Here is a 10,221-nt window from a genome sequence, read left to right on the forward strand (position 1 = left end):
AGCAGAATGGCTGGGGGCTATAGAAACGTTATGGTGAATAACGTGAGAACTCACTGATGGCTTGAGATGCCATTGTGCTATTCAGGAGAGCATGCATTTGGAAATGAAGGATATGTTTATTTCTGGGATTTTCCATGTGGTGTTTTCAGACTGTGTTTTAACACAGATCTCTGAAATGGTGAAAAGTGAAACCATGGTTGAAAAGGAAAGGCTAGTATCTGCTTTGGAGGGGTTAAACTAGAATTTTTAGTTTTAAGCATATTAAATTTAGAATTAATATATACTAAAATAAGGTATGGCAAGAAATCAAAAGAAGCTCATTGATAGTGGGGCGGGCCAGCATAGAGTGCAAATGAAAGGAAGAAAGAGAAAAAAAAAAGAAAGAAAGGAAAGGGAAGGAAGGAAGGAGGGAGGAAGGGAGAGAGGGAGGGAGTAAGGGAGGGAGGGAGCAAGGAAAGAGAGTTTGCAATGTAATAAAAGTTGTCTAGAAATGATCAGAGGGTGGATTATGAGGAAAACCAGGACTTGTAATTTAGAAACAATGAAAAATATGAATTGCATTGAGAATTAAAAACTCTATTCAATAACTGTGATATACCTTTTTGTAATAAAATCTGCATTGGGGAAATTTTAAATGATATAAAAATATTACTTATATATTAAGGTAGATAATAATACACATTTTGATTTGTGTGCCAAAAGATCAATATAGAAAGTGCGGCATCTATTTGAATTAAAAATGATTGACAGGCTTATACCACAACGCTAGTAATATTTATCTCATGTTTACAGACTGGCAAACTGATTTTCTTCTGTGCTTTCAGTTTTCTCCAAAATATTAAAGAAAATGGATTATTTCTGTGCATATAATCAAAACTATTAGAGGCTAGTGATTATGATTCCTTGATTTCTATCCCAATTTATTTTGAAAGATTTTAAAACTAAAGGGAAGTTGAAAAACAATTCAGTGGGCCTCAATTTCCACCTAAACTGTCATTTATTGTTTCATTTTCCTTTCTCATATATGCATCAGTGTGAACACACATTTCCACACTCCCACACACATACGCACACACACACATATGCCTATACACATTCACACAGTATTTACACATGTACACTTGCATATATATGCACACCTCTGCTCACATTCACACCTCGCACTTACGTGCATACATGCACACACACACCTATAAAAGATGTGTATATATATATTATATTTATGCTGAATTTGAGAAAAGTTGGAGATGAGAGGTTTATTTATGATCATCCTTGAGTTCACCCACTTGGAAGCGTTTGCAGATGAGCAAATTTTAAGTGTATCTAATTCATCCTTCAGTGTTAATATGGCATTTTATTTTTAAAAAAATAGCTGTTTGGGGTTTTTTTGGTGGGGGGGGACTTGAACTCAGGGCCTGGACAATGTCCTTGAGTTTTTTCTCATTCAAAGCCAGCACCTGAACCACAATTCCCCTTCTGATTATTTTGGTGGCTAATTGGAATAAAGCTTTCAGACTAAAGCTTTCAGACTTTCCTACCTGGACTGGCTTCGAAGCACAATCCTCAGATCTCAGCTTCCTGAGGGTCTCATTGGTACATACCATCTAAAGGTGCCACCATGTCCCAATAACAGCCAGGTCAGGGGACCAAGCCTTGGAGACATAGGACTTTGGGGAAACATTCTAGAGTCAAGCTATTACCGATGGCTTTCATATGCTCTGTGGCGACTATCACTTGTGTCTTTCTAGGTAGGAAAACTTAATGGAGCCTTTTCTCGGTCACTTCGTGCATATTCCTCTAGCTTATGTTCATTGCCTGTCACGGTTTAAAGATGGGTTCTAACTTTGAAATGATGTTCTCTGTTAAGTGTTTGTTCCTGTTCATAAAACACTGCTGTTAGTAATTGAATCATTATTTTCAGGCAATATTGACTTGAAACACCAAGTAAATATAGAAGGGGTATCCCCTCTCGTTTCCATAGCAACAAATTAAAAGCAAATACAAGCCTGTAAGCCTTTCCTTGTTGATGCATGGGGCACACATTAGCACACTGCCTCTGGGATCTCTCCTGCGGAGGGAAAGCATCAGGGACTATCCCTTATGGAGAACCACAGGGAAATCTGCTGGAGCTGCTGCGTGGGTTTACAAAGGAGATTTTATAAGTTCTATCACTGCAAGACTTTGGAATGCCTAGGTTGACAGTAGCAGAGAAACACTGGAGGATGCTCATATAGGAGAACTCTTGAGCAGTGTTCATAGAAAGTTTACCAGCAATAATTTGAAGCAGGGAATTAGGTGAGAAAGGGAATTCTGGGAGGTGACAGCACTTCCCAGTAGGAACAAGCCTTCCCAAAGGCCCAACACAGACCCGGAGCTCCAACTATTTATTTCCTATTTTCTAGAAAGTTGAAGCTTTGCTTACAAATAATCTAAGAGTCAAGCTTCAGTTTCTCTTTTTTGAAAGTCAGGCAGTTTACAGATTCTTTGTGTATTTCTTTGTCTGCATACATTGTTAGAACCTAAATTAATTGGGGATTTTGTGGTAGAAAATGCTCTCCCTAAAAGAGCGATTTCCATGTCAAAGAAATAATCAGGTGTCTATATTTTCACAAATGTAATTTTAAGCTATTAAAGGCCGATCTAAAAAGAAATTAGAATCATCCCTTGTTTATCTTTGTTCTTGAGGCACTGGTAAAGAACAATCTACACTATGTAGTATATGTCTTAAACAGCACTGATCTGGTGACTTAATTACTTAAACCACATCCCATAAATATGTGTACAGCTATAGAGTGTTAATCACATGACTTCAGGTCTAAGGTTGGTATGAAGGCCCCAAAGAATTCTAAGGCTTTCCATACCTATCCATACTATATTTACTGATTTTCTTTTCTTCTTTTTCCCACCAGTCCTGGGCTTGAGCTCAGGGCCTGAGCTTGTCCTTGGACTTTCTCAAGGTTAGAGCTCTACCACTTGAGCCACAGCACCATATCCGGCTTTTTCTATATATGTGATATCTAGGAATGGAACCCAGGTTTTCATGCATGCTAGGCAAGAACTCTACCACTAGGCCAAACTCTTGGCCCATTGCTGATTTTCTTTACCATGAACACATGCTCAGTAAACATTTTATGACATTGCATGAGGGAATAATTTCTTCTTTGGATTGTGATATTTCTTTAATCTCCTTTGTCTGCAGACACTAAATCTTCTCCATAGTATATAAGAGAAAAAGAACATTTAGTAGATTTTTTCATGTTGTCAGGATTTAAATATCACCAGAATGAAATACGATAGAAGATGTAATTTTATATATTATATTAATTTCACATCAAGCTAAAAAATTATGGTATTCTGTCCAGTTTCTGAAGAACACAACTTTACTTCACTCTGAAAGCACCAATCAGAGGCATGTATGCCCATGTAATGATCAAATTCAAACTGGCATGGAAGTGTTCATTTTATTTTTATTTTGTGATGTGTGTGTGCCCATGTGCATTTATGCATGTGTGTATGCATGCGTGCATAAGTCCTAGGGCTTGAACTCAGGACCTTGACACTGTTCCTGAGCTGTTGTGCTCAAGGCTAGTGTTCTATCCCTTGAACTACAGCTCTACTTCCAACCTTTCCTTTGGTGGTTAATTGGAGAAAAAAGTCTCAGACTTTCCTGCCCCAACTGGCTTCCAGCATGGAACCAAAGATCTGTTTCCTGAGTAGCGAGGATTACAGATGTGAGCCACTGCTGTCTGGCTGGAAATGCTCATTTTAAAAGGACTAGCTTTAAAAGCTCACAAGACTTGCTTGGCCCATCTTTACTCAACTTTTCCATATGAAGGAAACCAAATCTTTGGTTGTGTCTTCCAATATAACCAAATCTCTGGGAAGAAGCTGTATGGAAATTGTTTACCATCAATTTTCTGAAATAAAGCATGTGGTTATCTTCTGAGGTGGCTCAGAGGCAATTTACTTTTTCAACACACAACACACATTCACACATGTCCATGCCTGGACCACAGGCTGGTTTGCTGGGCTTCTTCACAGGCAAAAACTAGTTCACCAAATTGGTGTGTTTAAACAGATCCTACAATTAAACACCTAGTGCTGTCTCTACAGGCTAAAATCACCAAGCCCACATCATTCTTGATCTCATCAGAAATGGCAGTGCTAAACAAGTGTCAAATTTCTGTGCATCACACCCTTGTAAAGGTAGAGATTTCCAATTTATCTGTGTGTGTGTGCATGTGTGTGTGCATGTGCGTGCGTGCGTGCGTGCGTGTCTGTGTGTGTGTTGGTCCTGGGGCTTGAAGTTCAGGCCTGGGTGATGTTCCTAACTTCTTTTTCCCAGGGCTAGGGCTGCCCAATGTGAGCCATCCTTTTCTGGCTTTTTGTTGGTGGTCCCCTGGAGATGAGAGTCTCATGGATTTTCTTGTCTGATATGGCTTTGCACTATGATCCTCAGATCTCAGCCTCCTGACCCAGCTAGGATTACAGACATGAGTCACTGGAGCTCTGCATGCCTTTATATTTTAAGTAAACCTTTCCTGGTCCCTGTTTCCTCATTGTACAAGAAAGAGGATGCTGCCACTCTGTTTGGAACTTTGTTGGTAGACTCTAATCCAGAAGTGTTTTTAAAGTGTATACAAAAGGAAATAACTATATTAACTATTTTGAAACAGAGTGATTATGAAAATAAACCCTCTACCTGCCAATTCAGGAAGTCTCAAATGAGAATTAGACACAGCATATCTCAAGTTTAACTGATGAAATGGACACTTAACCTTTTTAATTTCAAATAAGGACCCTCTTGCCCATTGTGTGCTTAATTTGATTGTTGCTCCTGATATTTTGGGGCTTTAAGTGTGGCTTCATCATCCAGATATGCTGCTAAATTTGGGTCTGCAGAAGAAAACAAAGAGAAAAAAAATCACCTTCTTTGTTTTCCTTCCTGGGATCCAATTATTTTCCAAGACTATAGATGTATTATATTCATACGTACAAATGTGTGCTTATAAATTTGAAAAAGACAATATGTGACACTTGTTTGGTTTCAACTTGTTTCTGTGAAAAGGAGTAGACACATCTATTTGTCTGCTTTGTTAATATCATTGAGGATCACACAACCATTAACATAACAAATGTTGCACAAACTCATAGCCTATATATATTTATAGTTTTCCCTCATTCCTTCCCTTCTGCTCTATTTTGTTTCAAGTCCTGCCTGGGGCTTGAACTCAGGGCCTGGGCCTGTCCCTGAGCCCCGTTTTGCTCAAGGCTAGCTCTCTACCACTTGAGCCACAGTGCCTTGTGGCCTTTTCTGTGTATGTGGTACTAAGGAATCAAACCCAGGGCTCCATGTATGCTAGACAAGCATCCACCACTAGGCCATGCTCCCAGCCCCCGTTTGACTCTATTCTGTGTATAATTAATTCTTCTGTCCTTTACCACTCGGTATCCTTGCCTCTTTGCTGATACTATCAGCTTGTTACATCCCCTTGCCATTACTGTTCTTATTATCACCATTATAGGTGGAGCTTCCACAGAGACAAACTGTACAGCACTGGGTGCTTGGGACTTTGGCTTGGCTTACTCAGCACAGTGGTCTTCAGTTTTGCTTTTTACTTTGTCTCTACACACTTTGTCGGGTTTGTATATTGCTATTCCAGCAGTGTACTGCAACCCACTGAAAATATGATACTTGCTTTTAAATGCTCTTCTATTGGCTTAAATTGTCCTCAGTAATCATATCTACAGTAGTTATGCCCAAGACTTCATACTTGAAATGTTGATGTGGTCGAAAAATGATACCAAACTCTTATCAAATTAGTATAGAACTCTCTATAGAAGAGTTATTGATGCAACATGTTTAAAAATGACTTAACTACTTGCAAATCTTGAAATGTCCCAAATTATTAAATCTATAGGGAAGAACTTAGAAAGAGGCAATCCCCTATAGAACACAATGCAAAATAATTACCTGCCATTGACAAAAGGGAGTTGCTCTGGTAGAAGACACTTTTCTAAGCAAACAATTTTAACAAGCCAGGCACCAATGGCTCAAGTCTGTAATTCAGCTACTCAGGAGGCTGAGATCTTAGGATCACAATTCAAAGCCAGCCCAGGCAGGGAAGTCCACGAGAATCTTACATCTATTTAAGCTATTACTTACATAGATAGGACTGAGCATAACGGTTCAAGCCCCAGTACCAGCACAACAAAACAAAGTTTAACAAACTAGGCTGCAGAAAAATGAATTATTTCATATTGTCTTAATAGAAAATGGCATTGCCAAAGCATTGTTTTGTAAAGAGATGAAAAAAAAGACAATGTAAGCAAAAGAGCAGGAATTAATAATGGTATAGAACTGTTGTTCAATTAATTTTAAAAGTTGCCTATTTTCTGCTTTTGCATAACTTTCTGCTTTTTTTGTAATTAATAGTGAGGCCTTTTTAAATTACAAGCAAAACTACTATGAACCTTAGTTTAAACATTTTTGCAATTGTTATTATAAAGGTGATGTGAGAGGGGTTACAGTTACATGACTCGTGTGATGGGTGCATTTCGTTTTTGGATAATGCTCCCCTTTCCTTCACTCTCTCCCAGTTTTTCCCTCCCATCCTAACCACAAGTAGTATAGTTGATTTTGAACATAGTCTCCTGTGAGGACCTCTGTTGCATTTGTTCACCCTTTGTCCTTTCATTTCTGTGCCTCCTCTTACCCTCCCCAAGACAGAGAAATGAACAAACAGAATGAAAAGAGAAGAAAAAAAGAAAAGAAAAACTGCAACAAAGAAAAAACCTTTGTTTCCATTTCCTGGAGTTAATGTCAGTGAATAATATTTTATATGATCAGATGCACATAGGCATTGAACCTTTGTGCTCGTCTTCTAAGAATATTCTCCTTTGGTCTCACTGTGTGTGACTGCCTAGAGATCTGCATAATTTACTATGTCCCAGTGTATTTTAGAACTGTGTATGAGAGAAGACTGCTTGTCTCTCCGAGCTTGGTTTACCTAACTTAACATGATTTGCTCTGGTCCATCCATTTCCCTGTAAATGACATAATATTATTCTTCCTAATGGTGTGTGAAATTCTGTTCTGTACAGATGCCACAATTTTGGATCCACTCATCTATTGTAGGGCCTCTGGGCTGTTTCCACAACTTGGTTGCTGTGAATATTGTGGCAAGAACATGGGTGTGCAAGTATCTTTATGGTATCCTAGCTTATGGATGAACCAAAGTTTAAATGAATGATGTTGCATATTTTATTAGCTAAAGAGAATTTCCAGAATAGTATTAGTTTGCACATCACAAACTTTAGATGGCTTCTTGGTTAGCTTGGCTATTGTTCTTATATATACACACACACACATATATATAACATATAATATACATTTATAGATTACTATACATAGTGATGTTATATCTAATGGTATATATAGTATATCGTGTTATATATAATAGTACTAATGTTACATATTACATATTATGTATTATATATACTATATATAGTATGTATACTATATGTATTATACTATATATAAAGTATATATGTATATATACTTTCTACAGGGCAGATAATAGAGTAGCACATATACATATATAATGTAATTTATATAGTATAAAACATTCTATATATGGTAGTATATATAATAGTATATACATAGTAGTATATATAGTAATATATATAGTATATACATAGTATATATATAGTAGTATATATATAGTAGAAAGTAATTGGCAAGCACACATGACTACTGTGTGAACAGATTCCCCATCTCACACAGCCATACAGGGGTGTGCAACTTTACACTCTGTTGTTTACCAGTAATCCAAGTCTCACCAGCCTTCACTGCACACTAGAATCCAAATATGTCAGCCCAGGCCCATCCTGTCCAGTGAAATCATACCTTCTGGAGATCTGACACTTAGTATGTTGTTTTAACTGCCCAGGTGACTCTAAAATAGGCCCAAGTGAGAATCACTGCATTATACCATATCATAAACAGACAGTGTTGGCTTTGGGCTGTCTGTTTCCAGTTTTCAAGGCAGTCACGCTATATGAGTGGTCGGATGGCAGGAAGCTGGACCAACATATTTTTCAAGTATTTGCAACATCTTCTCTGGTTCACTTCCCAACAGTTCCCTGATCCACAGCTGGCATTGCTTAGTATCCATATGTAGGCTCTGGCCCAACCAGAGCGCCAAGCAGCCTTGTTCACCAAAGCCTGAGGAAGCAGACAGCACTGTCATTGGCCATGTTAGCACCTGTTAGCTGCAGTGGGTCAACCACACACCCTCAGTCCTAGCAGTTTAAAACTGCAATTAATAATTATCCAGCCTTTCACGTGCCTCCGCTTGATCAAATGACCATCAGATTGCTGCTTAGTTTACCTTTTCAATCTGGCCTCTACATCCTTATCAGATTATTTCCCACACCATCTTTGTATTATATTATTTCCTGGATTCCTTATAGAAGTGCTGTAGCATTTGTATTCCTCACAGTATAAGTGTCATCCAGCAGATGTGCTGTTCTTGTTTCACTGGTGTTAAAAAGCAAAGACTTTTCAAGTTCCATTTCAGATCAGGAAATGAAGACAGACATCTTGAAAAGATGTTCAGAGGGCCAGTGAAAATGTTGGAAGATGAATAAGCAGAAGATAGAGTTAGCAAATACATTTCTTCTGCTTATAAGTTCAAGGGACTGTTGGTTGCTGAAGGAACAAGTGCATCTGGGTCTTGGTCATAAACAACAGCAAGCTGAAAAGCCTTGTTAGCTTTTTTGCTCTTCTAACAGTATTTATTAAAAGCCCAGAGCCGTATTTACTTTAATAGTCAAGGCTTCTAAGTACTACTTAAAAAGCATAACTGGACAATGTCCTTTGTGTGGACAATAAATATGCTTTGTGTCCTTCCCCAACAGCACAGCGCTGGGCTTCCATCCAGGTACCTGAATTTGTCACTAGATCCTCTGAGCACACAAGAGTGTCACTAAAACATTCACAGTAATTCCATGGTGTGAATTGGTCATTGCCAGTACACTGCCTTCCTGCTGAGCTAGTGTTTTATTTCCCTATGTTTGTCGGCTTGGGTTTTTATCTGGGCTTGTTACATTCCTTTTATATTCTACAAGTACACAATACCAGGTCATTAATCTTAATAAAATTTCGGCTCAAAATTCCCATCAATTTGGAAACAGGTGAAACTGCCTGGGCTCTGGTGATGAAGGCATAATCAGCAAAAGAGATGAAGAACCCCCAGACCTGTTATGCTAATTGAGCTCCTCCTACTTAAATGGAAGCAGCAGGGGTGAGGAGAAAATACCATATCAGTCATGTGGCAAGTACTTATTTATTTATTTACTCTGAATTATATTAAAGTTACCCTCCTAGATCATCCATTGATTTAAGATCAAGGGGAAAAGAAGATAGCCCTTAAGTCAAGATGCTTAATTAGTTTTAACCCTAAGGAGTATTACAAACTCATGAGTATTACACACATTATTTTGTGGAGATTTGGGGGCACTTGTATTGATTCCGTGACATTTTTAGCATCCATTTAATGAAATTAGTGGGCAAAAAATATCGTTAGCATTTGTTTTCTTTTCTTCAGGATATTATAACTTTAATAAAAGTTACATGAACATATGATGAGTTTAACTTTTACTGTTTGTAGACTCCCTAAAAAACAGATCAAGAGAGGTACTCAAAAGTTCCCTGCTTCTCAGGGCAGAATCGCTAGTCGGCTCTCCTGGAAGAGAAAATGAATCAAATCAAAGAAATGCAGACATATAAAACCAACGGGTCTGCTTACCAACACAACTACGAAGAGAGGCAGGATTCAAAAAGAAAGCGAAATGTTGGAGAAAGTAGGTACTGAAAGAAGGAAGAGAACCAAGGAAAAGAGCGACTGTCTCTAGTCACATGGGAGGTTAGTTGGCTATCAAGCCATGAGAGAGAACAATGTATTATAACAACATATATTATGGGTTCCGAATGAACTTGAATTTCATGCCCCTGGAAGTTGTAGCTAATTAAAGCCATTGGAAGGACTCTGGGCACTGTGGGATCTTACAGCTGGTCTTTATCTTCTAATCCAATTCCACAGAGTTTTTCCTTCAAGCTGTCTCTGTGGTTTGTTTCTCTCTGTTGTCTCTTTCTTCAGACTCACCATCTTATGCCTCTTCTTCTACAACACTGACCTCAGATTTATTCCAAAAACC

At 38.3% G+C, this 10,221-nt stretch overlaps 1 long non-coding RNA gene across 1 annotated transcript; it reads right to left on the minus strand.

Annotated features, from left to right (window-relative positions):
- Nucleotides 1–4,805: 4,805 nt before the first annotated feature.
- Nucleotides 4,806–9,741, minus strand: LOC150047231 (uncharacterized). Its single transcript, XR_016539381.1, has 3 exons — nt 9,499–9,741; nt 7,910–8,227; nt 4,806–4,896 (listed from the first exon to the last, which is right to left on the minus strand). It is a non-coding gene; the product is annotated as an uncharacterized LOC150047231 (long non-coding RNA).
- Between the last annotated feature and the right edge of the window lie 480 nt (nt 9,742–10,221).

Source organism: Megascapheus bottae, chromosome 23, assembly GCF_031878675.1.
Source record: "Megascapheus bottae isolate mThoBot1 chromosome 23, mThoBot2.hap1, whole genome shotgun sequence".
Taxonomy (NCBI): domain Eukaryota; kingdom Metazoa; phylum Chordata; class Mammalia; order Rodentia; family Geomyidae; genus Megascapheus; species Megascapheus bottae.